The sequence below is a fragment of the Bufo gargarizans genome, chromosome 4, assembly GCF_014858855.1.
Source record: "Bufo gargarizans isolate SCDJY-AF-19 chromosome 4, ASM1485885v1, whole genome shotgun sequence".
In the NCBI taxonomy this organism is placed as follows: Eukaryota; Metazoa; Chordata; class Amphibia; order Anura; family Bufonidae; genus Bufo; species Bufo gargarizans.
Window position 1 is genome coordinate 397530904 of NC_058083.1, and position 17083 is coordinate 397547986.

The window sequence follows — 17083 nt, forward strand, 5'->3', positions numbered from 1 at the left end:
TGCACTTTGGAATATGTGCCCCTTTGCCCACCTTGGCAGCAAAAAAGTGTGACACATCTGGTATCGCCGTACTCAGGAGAAGTTGGGGAATGTGTTTTGGGGTGTCATTTTACATATACCCATGCTGGGTGAGAAAAATATCTTGGTCAAATGCCAACTTTGTATAAAAAAATGGGAAAAGTTGTCTTTTGCCAAGATATTTCTCTCATCCAGCATGGATATATGTAAAATGACACCCCAAAACACATTCCCCAACTTCTCCTGAGTACGGCGATACCAGATGTGTCACACTTTTTTGCTGCCAAGGTGGGCAAAGGGGCACATATTCCAAAGTGCACCTTTCAGATTTTGCAGGCCATTTTTAACACATTTTGATTGCAAGGTACTTCTCACACATTTGGGCCCCTAAATTGCCAGGGCAGTATAACTACGCCACAAGTGACCCCATTTTGGAAAGAAGACACCCCAAGGTATTCCGTGAGGGGCACTGCGAGTTCCTAGAATTTTTTATTTTTTGTCACAAGTTAGCGGAAAATGATGATTTTTTTTTTCTCTTTTTTCCTTACAAAGTCTCATATTCCACTAACTTGCGACAAAAAATAAAAAATTCTAGGAACTCGCCATGACCCTCACGGAATACCTTGGGGTGTCTTCTTTCCAAAATGGGGTCACTTGTGGCGTAGTTATACTGCCCTGGCAATTTAGGGGCCCATATGTGTGAGAAGTACTTTGCAATCAAAATCTGTAAAAAATGACCGGTGAAATCCGAAAGGTGCACTTTGGAATATGTGCCCCTTTGCCCACCTTGGCAGCAAAAAAGTGTGACACATCTGGTATCGCCGTACTCAGGAGAAGTTGGGGAATGTGTTTTGGGGTGTCATTTTACATATACCCATGCTGGGTGAGAAAAATATCTTGGTCAAATGCCAACTTTGTATAAAAAAATGGGAAAAGTTGTCTTTTGCCAAGATATTTCTCTCATCCAGCATGGGTATTGAAAGGAATCCATGTTCTTTTTAATGTCAAAAACAAATTATGCATTTTGCTAAAGTTTTGTTTCTCTGTTAGGAAATAGCTCTGATTGCTGTCAAACTAATTGCTGTTAAGTTTCTATTCTCTGTAACCCTGAATTTTATCTCTTTGGCACTACTCCCGGACAATATTCCTAATATGGAAGTTCAGTTTTTGTTTCTCTTTCACTGTCTGTAGAATAGAGCGTGTTAATATGATAGGTTGAATACATAACTTACGATGATATGCTAATAAAGGGGGTAAAGCCCCCTCTATATAACCTGTGTGCATTAAAAATAAACCTCAGAGTGTTCATTCAGTACATCACTGTTGTGTCTTTTATTACCTACTGAGTGAAGCGCTCTCCTGACGTCAGAAAAGGACTCAAACCAAGCCGATACTAGAAGTTTGGTGCCAGGGGTACCAAGTGGGACGTTGAGATTCCTATCAGTTTGGGGGCTCGTCCGGGATCGAGAAGGTCATCGGGTTTGGTAAGAAAGGCATCTGTTATTGTCCTCTGGCCTATCCGACGACCACGTCTCGATCTAGTAAGTAGAACCTACAACTTCTAGTATAATTACTGTATCAGGGATACAGGGAACAGACTCCGGGAGTCTGGGGGAGTGACCCGGGGACTCCGGGAGTCCGCCGTGAGGATCACTCAGAGAAAATATAGTGCGCACTAGATAATATTGTCTCAGGGAGACAAGGATGGAGCTTGGTTTGACTCTTTTAAAGCTGTTTTAAAGTATAAGAATATTAGAGTTGATATAAGGATACTGATGTCCGGGTGGTAAGTGTACGGACTGAAATTCACTATTTGCATAGAGTTTTAAGGACATTGCATTGTTGTTTTACTGTGTTGCGGAGGTCTGCAATACGCCCCACCCCCGGCTAGGAGCAATCCATTAACCCGGGGATAGGTGAACACAAGTGGCAGACCAAAGCAACAAATTATATGTTTGATGAAACTCTCTGATATTTTGTGATCAGACCTGAGTCCTTTGCCTAGTTGACAGGAATAATTTGTCGAATCCTTAACGCTTCAGTACAGCTAGTTCTAGGAAAGTAGCATCATTAAAATATCAGACGGAATGGGGTCACAAGAGTCTAAAACAAATTATCCCAAACCTGAGACGGGAGAAACATGCAAAGTTTATGTTGCACGGTGTAGTCCCATAAATTACTTCCTAGTTAACCCATGGGTGGATAATTTAGCTGGATGGACTGAGTTCATGCAAGCTGCTAGCCCCTTTTCCCAGGGACGGCGATAATAGCCCGTACTACATGGACATGATAAAGCGTCTTTGTCTGGGAGACAAAGAAGCATGGCCACATTTTGACCATGACCCGTCCTAGCATATGGATTACATGATACAAAGGGGTAGGGAATCCTGCAGAGTAAGTGATGTTATATGTGTAATATTATTATAAAAAAATAAATAAAAAATTGTTCAATAATTGAGATGTAATGTGAGAATCCAAGAATTATTATATATGTACAACATTAACTAAGAACACCTGGCATATAAAATGATTTGGGTTTAACAAAATGACTGTATGATTAAAACATGTATATTGTCTTCTTATAAGAGTTGATTAATCACAGAGTGAAGATCAGAAAACATTGGAAAACATTGGAAAACAGCACAACAGCGAGATATACTATTAGCAATTCTGTGTGTGGTGTGGCTATCTGTTTCCAGGAAAGCTGTGTTTGTCTGTGCTGCAAGTTTTGGGATGAAACAAAGACAATTGTGTGATTAGGTTGGAAGACAAATGATTCAGTGGAATGTGAATGGTGTGGCTCTGAGTTGTAGTGGAGTTGAAAGTGTGAAAGAGCCCTAATGGATGCTTTTAGAAGAGCTGTATATGAATGTGTATGGAGTACGATATCTGTTTTCATATAATATGCGCATTGAGAATTTTATTTTATTTTTCTTGGAAGTTTTTGGTTTTTATTGGTGCCAACAGCATTGATCAAGCTGTACATTTTTTTTTTATTATTGAAGTCAAAGAAAAGTTTTTATGGGCCTTTTGTGTGTTTATGTCTGTATTGTCAGATCTGTTTGTTTCAATGTTTGAAGTTATGTGTTACATGTTAAGTGTTGTGCTTCACATCAGAGCTCTGTCCTCATGGGCAGCTGGGAATCTAATGACAGAGTAGGAGGACCGCAGTGTCCGACTAAAAGGGGTGGACTTAGATGACTGAGAGTAGGATTCATGGTAGATAGCAGTGCAACCTCAAGTGTGTTAAGTAAAGATTTGTTCATTAAGCTTGACTTACAAGTGTCAGCCAAAAATCTGGGCATAAGAGTACACTCAGATCTCATTCCAATCTCTACACCAGTGCCACTGATTCTTGCAAACATACAGAACCACCCAGAACTTAACAACATTAATCCTGCATTATGGTCTTCACATGAATATGACACAGGATTCATAGATTGCACACCTTACAAAGCTACTGTAAAACCAGGTGTCATTTCAGTGTTCCAGAAACGGTACCTACTGCCAAAAGAGAAACTCGATGGACTTAGGCCAATGATAAAAGAATTCCTACAAAAAGGGAATCCTGGAAGAGGTGATTTCACCCTACAGCACGCCTGTAAATCCAGTGACAAAGGCAGATGGTGCTACCCACTTTGTACAGGATTTAAGGGCCATCAACAACATCATTGTGCCTAATAGCCCCTATTGTACCTGACATCACTCAATTACTATCTGCCATTCCAGCAGACGCTGTTTGGTTCAGTGTGATAGATCTGAAAAATGCATTTATTTCTGTCCCAGTTGACAAGAAGACCAGACTAATTTTTGCTTTTTCCTTTGACAGACGTCAACTGACCTGGGGCAGACCCCAGGGATATGCTGATTCACCTGTAGTGTACAGCATAGTCCTCCAAGCCACGTTAAAACCATGGCACCCCCCCAAGGTTCCGTGTTGTTGCAATACGTGGATGATTTACTGTTGTGCAGTATGTCAGTGGAGGCCAACATTGAGGATGGTATAACACTGTTACAATGGTTGTTTGAATGTGGACACAAAGTGTCATTAGGGAAAATGCAATGGTGTAAACAGCAAGTCGAATACTTGGGGTTTGTCCTCACAAAGGGGGAAAGAAGGATCAGTCCAGGGAGAGTTCAGTCTGTAGCGGGCCTGGTCACCCCGCTCTCCAAGAAGGAAATGCTATCCTTCCTTGGAATGATAAACTACTGCAGACAATGGATCCCAAACTGTTCCTACTATGACAATATCTTGAGGCAACACTACAGGACAAACCTGATTTAATAAAATGGTCTTCAGAAATGTACAATGCATTTGATTATCTGAAATGTTCATTAATGTCAAGTCCAGGATTGGGCCTCCCTGACTACAAACTGCCCTTCCACATGTTTGCACGACAAAATTGTAAAACCATGGCGGGTGTACTGACACAAGAACATGGAGGCAAGTTGCGTCCTTGTGTATTTTTCTCAAAGGTAATGCCCACCTCTGTCCAAGGGATGCCGGCATGTCTGTGTTCTCTTGCAGCCTGTGCTATGATGGTAGAGTTGGCAACTCCTTTCACAATGTGACATTACACCATTTTTGCACACTGCACATAATGTTGTAGGCCTACTCAAGGACATCCACACTCAACACAGCGGGCAGCTGAGCTCATTGCACTCACTAGAGCATGTATTCTACATACTGATAGACCCGTCACCATCTATACTGATAGTAGATACGCACATGGGGTAGTGTGGGACCATGGTATGATTTGACAGGAGAGGATTCACGGCAGCAGATGGTAAGGATCATGTCTCACAGGGCAATGCGCTGGCAGATAAGGTGGCGAAACGAGTGGCCAAATGCAACCCCACAGGTCCTTGTAACCATTGGGAGATGCCATGTCCGGCACATCCAACCCCTGAGATGTCGCAAATGCTTACTAATCTTCAGTGGTATGCCACTGAACAGGAACAGCAAGACTGGTGTTATCCAGTATTGCAGAAAAATCCTAAGACAGGATTAGTCTGCAAAGAGGGGGTAGGATATAACAGCATTGAGAATCCTTACAGATACTTATAGGAAGGCCTTTCCCCACCCGCCCAGGTACCAGGTACTTAATAAAACTGAGAAAAAAGTTGCTTGTAAGTCCCCCTCTCTTCCACAGGAACCCACCCACCCATACAGGGTGGGGGATGAGGTAGTGATCAAAACTGAAGAAAGGAAAATCCCAAGGTGACTTCGCATATGGCCCACCCACTACCGTGGTCGCAGTAACCAGAACAGCCGTGCTGACTGAACAATCTTCAACTTGGATCCACGCCACCCGAGTGAAGCTTGTGAGAACAAGAGAGGAGGCAGGAACGGAGGCAGACAGCCTTGGCCTTGAAGAAGGACAAGAGGTACTAACGGGGGCAGACAGCCCTGACCTCCAACCAGGCCCAGAGGTACTAACGGGGGCAGACGGCCCTGACCTCCAACATGATGAGCTCCTCACTCTTTTCTGGAAAATGGTTGAATGTACTGACTAAGATTGCTTCAATAATCTTGTTGATTTTACCAATTAGCAGTATGGGAGAAGTAGCCGCAACTAGCAAGGGCGGCGTCATCACCTTTTGGTATAATTCATCTAACCCTCACGTAGCTACCTACACCTTTTGTCTTTGTGATATATTGAAAACATGTTCATATTATAACTACTGTTCCAACAACTATGTAGAAGGACAGGCCTATATATGTGTAACAGACTCATACTGGGGAAAAGGTTGTGCATATTGAGGATCAGTGGGATGGAATACAGGGACAGAATGGGGATATAAACCAGAAAGCGCCCTCAAAAGGAGGGATACAAATTCTAAGTCCCTTTTGACTAGAATGACACTCCTTGAGAGAGGGACGTGTTATGTGGACACCTCCTCATTGAATTATTGCAAAAAAAGGTCAGCGGAAATGAAAATTGTATTGACAATAGAAAACCCTGGTAAATATGATGAAGGAGATTATGTATTGGGATGGTACTTCCATAAAATGTGGGGAGCTGCGACTTCCCGGGTAACACAAATGTTCAAACTTAGAGATATGTATAAGTCTAAGGAATACCAACCCATCACAGGTGTCCCCAAAAACCCACTAGCCCCACATATAGTTTCTTTAAAAAACCTAAAGGCCATATCTGATCCCACATATGAGGATACTTTGGCCATGGGGACGGGTTTTTCTGATGTTAATTTGTGGCTGGAGTGGATGAAGTATAGTGCAGCCTCTGTGAATAAAAGTAACTGTTACATATGCGGTGCTGCCAAGCCACACCTAGGTACCGTACCCCTAGTGTTACCTCTGCCAAGCCACACCTAGGTACCGCACCCCTAGTGTTACCTCTGCCAAGCCACACCTAGGTACCGTACCCCTAGTGTTACCTCTGCCAAGCCACACCTAGGTACCGTACCCCTAGTGTTACCTCTGCCAGGCCACACCTAGGTACCGTACCCCTAGTGTTGCCAGAAAGTGTTGAAGAATGTTTTTTGACTCTTTTTGTTAATATGTCTTATAAGCACAGTGCATGTACAGAATGGAAATCAAAATACCCTCTGTTGTTAAAAAATCCTCGCCCTGGGGCAGGAATCCAGGTATATCCAGGTAACTACACATGTTACAAAGGGAGTACACATGGGAGGAATGTACAGAATTTCACCAAAGGTTATTGTCACAAATACAGCAATCTGAACATATCCCTCACTCAGAACCAAGTATACTCCATAGGAGATGTGTACTGGATCTGTGGAGATGGAAAAATAAGATCCAGACTGGAAGGTGCTGGAAAGGTGAATGTGCGCTTGCCAAAGTTATAATGAACATGCACATTTTTACTGAATCAGATATTACAGACAAAGGGCTGCTAAAGATAAACAAAAGAAGCAGCCCCCTTTCAAGTTTTGATCCCCGTGTGTATATAGATACAATAGGTGTTCCAAGAGGGGTCCCAGATGAGTTCAAAGCTAGAGATCAAGTAGCCGCTAGATTTGAATTAATATTGCCCATCATTACTGTGAATAAAAATGTGGATTGGATAAATAACAAATACTACAATCAGCAAAGGTTTGTAAACTATACCAGAGATGCATTACAAGGGGTAGCAGAAGAACTACAAGCAGACTCAATCATGACATTTCAGAATCGAATGGTGTTGGATATGATTCTCACAGAGAAGGGCGGAGTGTGCCGAGTACTGACTGATCCAACCTCCTGTTGCACATACATACCAAATAATACTGGCCCCACTGGTAAGGTCACAATAGCTATAAAAAAGCTTGAAGATCTGTCAATAGAACTGAAAAAGAACTCAGGTATAAATAATCCATGGGATCAATACTCTGGGTGGTTCACAAGTTGGAAACAAGGTCTCATACAACTAGGGATTGTCATACTAATAGTAACTGTAGTAATAGGAGTAGTAGCATTATGTGTTATTCCTTGTGTGAAACGAATGCTAGAAAAAGGGCTCTCCAATATGGCATTATATCAGACTACTCTACCCCAGGAGGATCGAAGCCCAGATGGGTATAAGAATTACCTAATATCATATAGAGAGAAAAAGCACAAGAAAGGAAAGAACCATGTAGTGTGATCCACTAAAGGTTCTAAGAGGGGATTTGAAAGGAATCCATGTTCTTTTTAATGTCAAAAACAAATTCTGCATTTTGCTGAAGTTTTGTTTCTCTGTTAGGAAATAGCTCTGATTGCTGTCAAACTAATTGCTGTTAAGTTTCTATTCTCTGTAACCCTGAATTTTATCTCTTTGGCACTACTCCCGGACAATATTCCTAATATGGAAGTTCCGTTTTTGTTTCTCTTTCACTGTCTGTAGAATAGAGCGTGTTAATATGATAGGTTGAATACATAACTTACGATGATATGCTAATAAAGGGGGTAAAGCCCCCTCTATATAACCTGTGTGCATTAAAAATAAACCTCAGAGTGTTCATTCAGTACATCACTGTTGTGTCTTTTATTACCTACTGAGTGAAGCGCTCTCCTGACGTCAGAAAAGGACTCAAACCAAGCCGATACTAGAAGTTTGAGATTCCTATCAGGTATATGTAAAATGACACCCCAAAACACATTCCCCAACTTCTCCTGAGTACGGCGATACCAGATGTGTGACACATTTTTGATGCCAAGGTTGGCAAAGGGGCACATATTCCAAAGTGCACCTTTCGGATTTCACCGGTCATTTTTTACAGATTTTGATTGCAAAGTACTTCTCACACATATGGGCCCCTAAATTGCCAGGGCAGTATAACTACGCCACAAGTGACCCCATTTTGGAAAGAAGACACCCCAAGGTATTCCGCGAGGGGCATGGCGAGTTCCTAGAATTTTTTATTTTTTGTCACAAGTTAGCGGAAAATGATGATTTTTTTTTTTTTCTCTTTTTTCCTTACAAAGTCTCATATTCCACTAACTTGCGACAAAAAATAAAAAATTCTAGGAACTCGCCATGCCCCTCACGGAATACCTTGGGGTGTCTTCTTTCCAAAATGGGGTCACTTGTGGCGTAGTTATACTGCCCTGGCAATTTAGGGGCCCATATGTGTGAGAAGTACTTTGCAATCAAAATCTGTAAAAAATGACCGGTGAAATCCGAAAGGTGCACTTTGGAATATGTGCCCCTTTGCCAACCTTGGCATCAAAAATGTGTCACACATCTGGTATCGCCGTACTCAGGAGAAGTTGGGGAATGTGTTTTGGGGTGTCATTTTACATATACCCATGCTGGGTGAGAGAAATATCTTGGCAAAAGACAACTTTTCCCATTTTTTTTATACAAAGTTGGCATTTGACCAAGATATTTTTCTCACCCAGCATGGGTATATGTAAAATGACACCCCGAAACACATTCCCCAACTTCTCCTGAGTACGGCGATACCAGATGTGTGACACTTTTTTGCAGCCTAGATGCGCAAAGGGGCCCAAATTCCTTTTAGGAGGGCATTTTTAGACATTTGGATCCCAGACTTCTTCTCACGCTTTAGGGCCCCTAAAAAGCCAGGGCAGTATAAATACCCCACATGTGACCCCACTTTGGAAAGAAGACACCCCAAGGTATCCAATGAGGGGCCTGGCAAGTTCATAGAATTTTTTATTTTTTTGCATAAGTTAGCGGAAATTGATTTATTTATTTTTTCTCACAAAGTCTCACTTTCCGCTAACTTAGGACAAAAATTTAAATCTTTCATGGACTCAATATGCCCCTCAGCAAATACCTTGGGGTGTCTTCTTTCCAAAATGGGGTCAGTTGTGGGGTGTTTGTACTGCCCTGGCATTTGAGGGTCTCCGCAATCATTACATGTATGGCCAGCATTAGGAGTTTCTGCTATTCTCCTTATATTGAGCATACAGGTTATGAGATTTTTTTTTCCGTTCAGCCTCTGGGCTGAAAGAAAAAAATGAACGGCACAGATTTCTTCATTCGCATCGATCAATGTGGATGAAAAAATCTCTGCCAAAGAAAAAAAAATGGAGGGGAAAGGCGTCTGCCAGGACATAGGAGCTCCGCCCTACATCCATACCCACTTAGCTCGTATGCCCTGGCAAACCAGATTTCTCTATTCACATCAATCGATGTGGATGAATAAATCATTGCCGGGATTTATTTTTATTTTTATATATATATATATATATATATATATATATAAAAAGTGCTTGCCAAAGCATAGGAACGCCGCCTCCTCCTCAGCTCGTATGCCTCGGCAAACGTATCTGTCACTGCAGAGGAGAAAATCCCGTCTTGCAGCGCCGCATACACCAACTTGCGTGTAATCTGACAGCAGCGCAATGCTTCTGTCAGAATGCACATCGGTGCTGCAGCTAGTCAATCGGTTGGTCCACCTGGAAGGTAAAAAAAGAAAAAAAAAAAAAAAAGAAAAAACCAGGCCGCAACGCAATAATTTTATTAACTTTGCAACAGAACATATAAACTTTAACTTTTTTAACTGAACATTAACGTGTTTGCTTACTGGTGTGTTTTTTTTTTTTTTTTTTACCTTTATAGAACAAACCTCTCCTTCCCCATGGGTCAATGTGCAAAGCGCAAATCGCCCAAAGATGTGGCGAAGTGCGTTATGCACTTTGTCCCATGTGAAAGGAGACGTTTGCAGCAGCAGTGAGTGAATGGGCCCTAATAGCCCTGTGTGCCTGTCCTGGTGAGATGATCCCTATGCTAATAGTGTACCTGTGAGTGGTACTTCCGGAAACACTCTCCAAAGCATAGGGCAGGGTGGTCCGGACAGTCAGGACAGAAATAGCGGGTGTCACGCCTTATTCCACTCCTGCTACAGACACGACATCTTTTTCGGGGTGACTGTTGGGTTGAGGTACCAGGAACGACATTGGGGAAATGTCGCTCGTGTAGACGGCTAACTACACTGGTGGTTGGGGCCACGGAACCTCCTGGATACAGGAGGTTCTCGATGATCTCTTCCTGAAATTTGAGGAAGGATCCAGTTCTCCCAGCCTTACTGTAGAGAACAAAACTATTGTACAGAGCCAATTGAATTAAATATACAGACACCTTCTTATACCAGCGTCTGGTGCGTCGGGAAACTAAATACGGAGACAACATCTGGTCATTGAAGTCGACCCCTCCCATGTGGAGGTTATAGTCGTGGACTGAGAGGGGCTTTTTAATGACACGGGTTGCTCGCTCAATTTGTATTGTCGTGTCTGCGTGAATGGAGGAGAGCATGTAAACGTCACGCTTGTCTCTCCATTTCACCGCGAGCAGTTCTTCGTTGCACAGTGCGGCCCTCTGCCCCCTTGCAAGACGGGTGGTAACGAGCCGTTGGGGGAAGCCCGCGCGACTAGTTCGCGCGGTACCACAGGCGCCAATCCGTTCTAGAAACAAATGCCTAAAGAGGGCCACACTTGTGTAAAAATTGTCCACATAAAGATGGTACCCCTTGCCGAATAAGGGTGACACCAAGTCCCAAACTGTCTTCCCACTGCTCCCCAGGTAGTCAGGGCAACCGACCGGCTCCAGGGTCTGATCTTTTCCCTCATAGACCCGAAATTTGTGGGTATAGCCTGTGGCCCTTTCACAGAGCTTATACAATTTGACCCCATACCGGGCGCGCTTGCTTGGGATGTATTGTTTGAAGCCAAGGCGCCCGGTAAAATGTATCAGGGACTCGTCTATGCAGATGTTTTGCTCTGGGGTATAAATATCTGCAAATTTCTGGTTGAAATGGTCTATGAGGGGCCGAATTTTGTGGAGCCGGTCAAAAGCAGGGTGGCCCCTGGGACGGGAGGCGGTGTTGTCACTAAAGTGCAGGAACCGCAGGATGGCCTCAAAACGTGCCCTGGACATGGCAGCAGAGAACATGGGCATGTGATGAATCGGGTTCGTGGACCAATATGACCGCAATTCATGCTTTTTTGTCAGGCCCATTTTGAGGAGGAGGCCCAGAAAAGTTTTAAGTTCGGAAACTTGGACTGGTTTCCACCGGAAAGGCTGGGCATAAAAGCTTCCCGGGTTAGCGGTGATAAATTGTGTGGCATACCTGTTTGTTTCGGCCACAACTATGTCTAAAAGCTCCGCAGTCAAGAACAGCTCAAAAAATCCCAGGGCCAAACCGATCTGAGCCGTCTCAACCCGAACTCCAGACTGGGCAGTGAAAGGGAAAACTACAGGTGCGGCTGAAGTTGGGGACTGCCAATCAGGGTTTGCCAGCACCTCTGGGATTCTAGGGGCTCTACGGGCACGTCTTTGCGGTGGCTGCGACGGGGTCACTACTGCACGTGCCACCGTACCAGCTTCAACTGCCCTTCTGGTGCTCGCTACTTCACCAGGTTGTACGGCAGTGCTGGTACTAGGTCCAGGGAGGGCTGGGCTGCTGGTGTATGCCTCACCACGTAATCCGACAGCACCAGCCCCACTCTGCTGCTCTTGAAGCGGATCCTGCGCAACCTGCGGTCTAGCGACACGGGGCCGGGTACGCCTGGTGGTATCAGGGACCTCAGCCTCCTCGTCCGAACTTTGGGTCAGAGAGCCACTGCTTTCTACAGGTTCGTATTCTGACCCGCTGGATTCATCAGATGAGGGTTCCCACTCCTCATCCGACTGGGTCAGAAGCCTGTAGGCCTCTTCAGAGGAATACCCCCTGTTAGACATGTGGGCAACTAAATTTAGGGGTATTCCCTGAGACTACCCAAGAAAAAAAAAGCAAGCCTGTCTTACAAAGGGGAGGCTAGCGAAGTACCGGAGGCCGCTGCGGTTGATAAAAAATATCAAAACTGATTTTTTTATCGCCGCAGTGCGTGTAAAGTGAATGTGCAGTGAATGTGTCACTGCGGTGGGGCGGGTGTGGGCGAACGCACGTGTGGGCGACCGATCAGGCCTGATCGGGCAAACACTGCGTTTTGGGTGGAGGGCGAACTAAAGTGACACTAATACAATTATAGATCTGACCGTGATCAGTTTTGATCACTTCCAGATACTATAAAAGTACAAATGCTGATTAGCGATCTGCTAATCAGCGAATAACGGACTGCGGTGCGGTGGGCTGGGCGCTAACTGATCGCTAACTACCTAACCAAGGGACCTAAACTATACCTAAAACCTAACGGTCAATAACAGTGAAAAAAAAAAGTGACAGTTTGCACTGATCACTTTTTTCTTTTCACTTGTGATTGACAGGGGTGATCAAAGGGGTGATCAAAGGGTTAATTGGGGTTCAGGGGGGTGATCAGGGGCTATAGTGTAGTGTTTGGTGTACTCACTGTGAAGCCTGCTCCTCTGCTGGATCCAACCGACGAAAAGAACCAGCAGAGGAGCAGGCAGCCATATAACAGATCATATTTACAAATATGATCTGCTATCTGGCACTTTGATTGGATTTTTTAAAAATCAGCAACCTGCCAGCCACGATCATTGGCTGGCAGGTTGCTGACGAAATACTGCTGTGCGAAATGCCGGTGCGAACTGCGCATGCGCGCGCGCATAGTCGCGTCATCTCGCGTCTCGCGAGATGACGCGTATATGCGTGACTGTGCGCAGCGCTGCCACCTCCGGAACGCACATGTGCGTTAGGCGGTCCGGAGGTGGTTAAAATCACTTGTAATGATGAACCTGCAGGAAAATAAAATGTTGACACACATCAAAGTAATATACCTTGGTTTTCTTAAAAGAAGACATTTGCATGAGTCTGACTAAAAAACTCCATTGATACAACATGAGCCATAGACTACTATATAGGCGTTGTTTCATGGCTCTATAACACTCAGAGCTTCTAAGATGCAATAATTTATTTAAAGGAGTTACTTCATAAAGACAACCCCTGTCAAAGTACACTTAAAAGGGTGAAGGTCTCCCACTTCCTACCACCTTCTATAAGTCAAAATGAACAACTGGTCATGGTGCTCTATGTAGTACATGGGCAATGCAATAAGACAACTTTTTGTGTCCCGCCCTCCCCGTACAAATATGAAGCATAATTTAAGTGAATATATATATATATATATATATATATATATATATATACAGTACATACCAAAAGTTTGGACACACCTTCTCATTCAAAGAGTTTTCTTTATTTTCATGACTATGAAGGCATCAAAACTATGAAATAACACATGTGGAATTATATACATAACATAAAAGTGTGAAACATCTGAAAATATGTTATATTCTAGGTTCTTCAAAGTAGCCACCTTTTGGTTTGATTACTGCTTTGCACACTCTTGGCATTCTCTTGATGTGCTTCAAGAGGTGGTCACCTGAAATGGTCTTCCAACAGTCTTGAAGGAGTTCCCAGAGATGCTTAGCACTTGTTGGCCCTTTTGCCTTCACTCTGCGGTCCAGCTCACCCCAAACCATCTTGATTGGGTTCAGGTCCGATGACTGTGGAGGCCAGGTCATCTGACGCAGCACCCCATCACTCTCCTTCATGGTCAAATAGCCCTTACTTTCAAAGTTTTCCCAATTTTTCGGACTGACTGACCTTCATTTCTTAAAGTAATGATGGCCACTCGTTTGTCTTAACTTTTTCTTGCATAATACAAATTCTAACAGTCTATTCAGTAGGACTATCAGCTGTGTATCCACCTGACTTCTCCTCAATGCAACTGATGGTCCCAACCCCATTTATAAGGCAAGAAATACCACTTATTAAACCTGACGGCACACCTGTGAAGTGAAAACTATTTCAGGTGACTACCTCTTGAAGCTCATCAAGAGAATGCCAAGAGTGTGCAAAGCAGTAATCAAAGCAAAAGGTGGCTACTTTGAAGAACCTAGAATATGACATATTTTCAGTTGATTCACTCTTGTTTGTTATGTATATAATTCCACATGTGTTAATTCATAGTTTTGATGCCTTCAGTGTGAATCTACAATTTTCATAGTCATGAAAATAAAGAAAACTCTGAATGAGAAGGTGTGTCCAAACCTTTGGTCTGTACTGTATATATATATATATATATATATATATATACACACACACACACACACACACACATATACTTGTGATGCTCATATTGAGGACAGTGTGTACCCCAAGCAGACCCCCCATGAACTCTGCTTGCTTCTGTTGCTAGGGGAGAGTAGGGGGCTTCCTAGAGCACACACTGTCCTCTATATAAGCAGCAATCAGAGTTTATGGGGGGTCCTTGGGCACACTGTTCTCTCTACGATATGCATCAGCAGCAACATGAACTCTGTGAACTCTGATTGCTGCTGCTGCTTATATGGAGAACAGTGTGCCTCTGATAGAGATGTGGACCACATTCTTTGAATTCAGCTAAGAAAGCTCCCACATACTTTAGCTCTCAGACAACACCTTATCTGCCCTAGAGCACAAAGGTTCCATCCTTCCCAAGAGAACATGCCTCCTTGCTACATCATCTATGCTTTTTCTGCTGTTAGAGAACTCCATTACAAGATGGCGCTTACAGCTAAATATTTACATAGTTCACATACCACAGTTAGTAGCTCATCAAGAGAATGCCAAGAGTTTGCAAAGCAAACAAAAAGGTGGCTACTTTGAAGAACCTAGAATATGACATATTTTCAGTTGTTTCACAATTTTTTGTTATATATATAATTCCACATGTGTTAATTCATAGTTTTGATGCCTTCAGTGTGAATCTACAATTTTCAGTCATGAAAATAAAGAAAACTCTTTGAATGAGAAAGTGTGTCCAAACTTTTGGTCTGTACTGTATGTTATTTCTATGTTATTTCTTAATAAGTTCAAACATTTGTGTGTGTAAAAGTATGAGAAAGTGTTCTATATGTCTGTGTGGACTGGGAATCTGACCTTGTATGTTGCAACTAGAAAACTGACTAGTAGAGGAAGGTCACGGAGCCAAGTTTATTGTGAGCGAAATTAGCTCTACTGATGTGATGATGAGGCCAAATTAAGAGTTACTGTAAGTCGAGAATAAAAGAGATCATTACACAGGGAGGGGTGTGTTTTCTGGCTTTAGGCCAAAAAGAAGCAAAATTATTACAAAGTTTCTGACAGGAGTGAACACAGGACATTCAGCCTTGAATTTAGAACATTCTATTCTTAATATTATAAAAAAAACAATGCAAGCGTCAACATGAAAATAATGAATTATAAGAAATTAGGCTGGACGGAAATGTATGACGCCACTGACACTACCCTCCAAGATGGCGCTGTGAGACCTTACCACACCCCCAGCAGCCATCTTAACTGAGGTAACTTCTTCACCAGCGGACAGCTTAACTAATCCAATTTCCGGCCTGCCATTTTAACCAACACGAAAAAAGTTCCAGCACTCAAGCTAATGAAAGGTGAAAACATGCCCCTCACCCCATCTCCGATGGTAAATTGAGAGTAGTAGTGAGAAAAAGCATGTAGGGAGATATAGGGTGGCTGAAAGATAACAAGCTTGCAGAACAGACAGAAGTCTTTCTGTGAGAGTCAAGCGTACTGTATAGAGGAAGGAGGTGTAGCGAGACAGAGAAAGTCGGGTTGTGAATGTTATCAAGATAATGTTAAACCACCTCCCCAGCAGAGAAGGGAAACAGTAGTTATGCCTATAATGGTCCTGGGAGATGGACCTGCAGAGTCTGCAGGACCCAGAACCCAGATGAGAGAGAGAGTTGTGCTGTGTGTGGTACTCTTCGTCCACACCACATGAGAGGATCGTATTCTGTGTTCCCTGGATCACTGTCCGTCCCCACAGACACCCATGTTTTTGTTATTAGGATGACACAGGTGAGGGGGGAAAGTTAGACCAAGATTAGGAAACAGACAATCCAGTACCTCCAGTATCGACTGTGCTTTTAATCATTTAGCAAATTCAAGTCTGGCCCCAATGATATCCCTCACCCTGGGTGATGAAGAAGTAGTCCCGTTTTTGATTGATACTGGAGCAGCCAAGACAATTGTGCACAGCAAATATGGCCTCCCCTGACTTAATCTTTAAGAACACCAGTCCTTGGTTAGAAGCGGATGGGAAAGTTGTACACTCCCCTTTCAACAGAACCCATCTGTGTTAGACTTGTCCTTACTCAAGAAGTGCTTGCCCGGTTGCTGGTCAGTGGTAACATTTCCCGTGTCCTTCTGGGTACAGATTTGCTTGCTTGATAAAACTCCCTGGTGGTGATGAAACCTGGCACCCCACTTGCCAGGAAGATGCAGTATCTCTTGATTATGGCACAGTCAGATGCCATATCTCAAACAGTCCAAGACTTTTTGAAAAAGGGGTCATCAAGGAGATTGTATCCCCTTCTAACACTTTTGTACCCTGTGAAAAAGAAAAGTGAGAAGGGAAAACCAACCTGATACCAGATGATACATAACCTACGTGCTGTCAATGAAGCCACAGTTTGTAACAGCCCGATTGTGCCCAATACACACCTTGTTGGCTCAGGTTCCCACTACCGCTACCCACTCCACTGTGATTGATTTGACAAATGTTTTCTTTTGAGTAGCACTACATTCAGACAGTTGGTAGTTGTTTGCCTTCACACATGAGGGTAAACAGTATACCTGGGTGGTGCTGTTGCAGGGAGCCTAGAACTCACTTAGTATGTATTCTAAAGCCATGTCA

At 43.4% G+C, this 17083-nt stretch overlaps 1 long non-coding RNA gene across 1 annotated transcript; it reads left to right on the plus strand.

Annotated features, from left to right (window-relative positions):
- Positions 1-1190: 1190 nt before the first annotated feature.
- On the plus strand, positions 1191-5715 carry LOC122934927. Its single transcript, XR_006388749.1, has 2 exons — positions 1191-1559; positions 5172-5715. It is a non-coding gene; the product is annotated as an uncharacterized LOC122934927 (long non-coding RNA).
- Positions 5716-17083: the final 11368 nt, after the last annotated feature.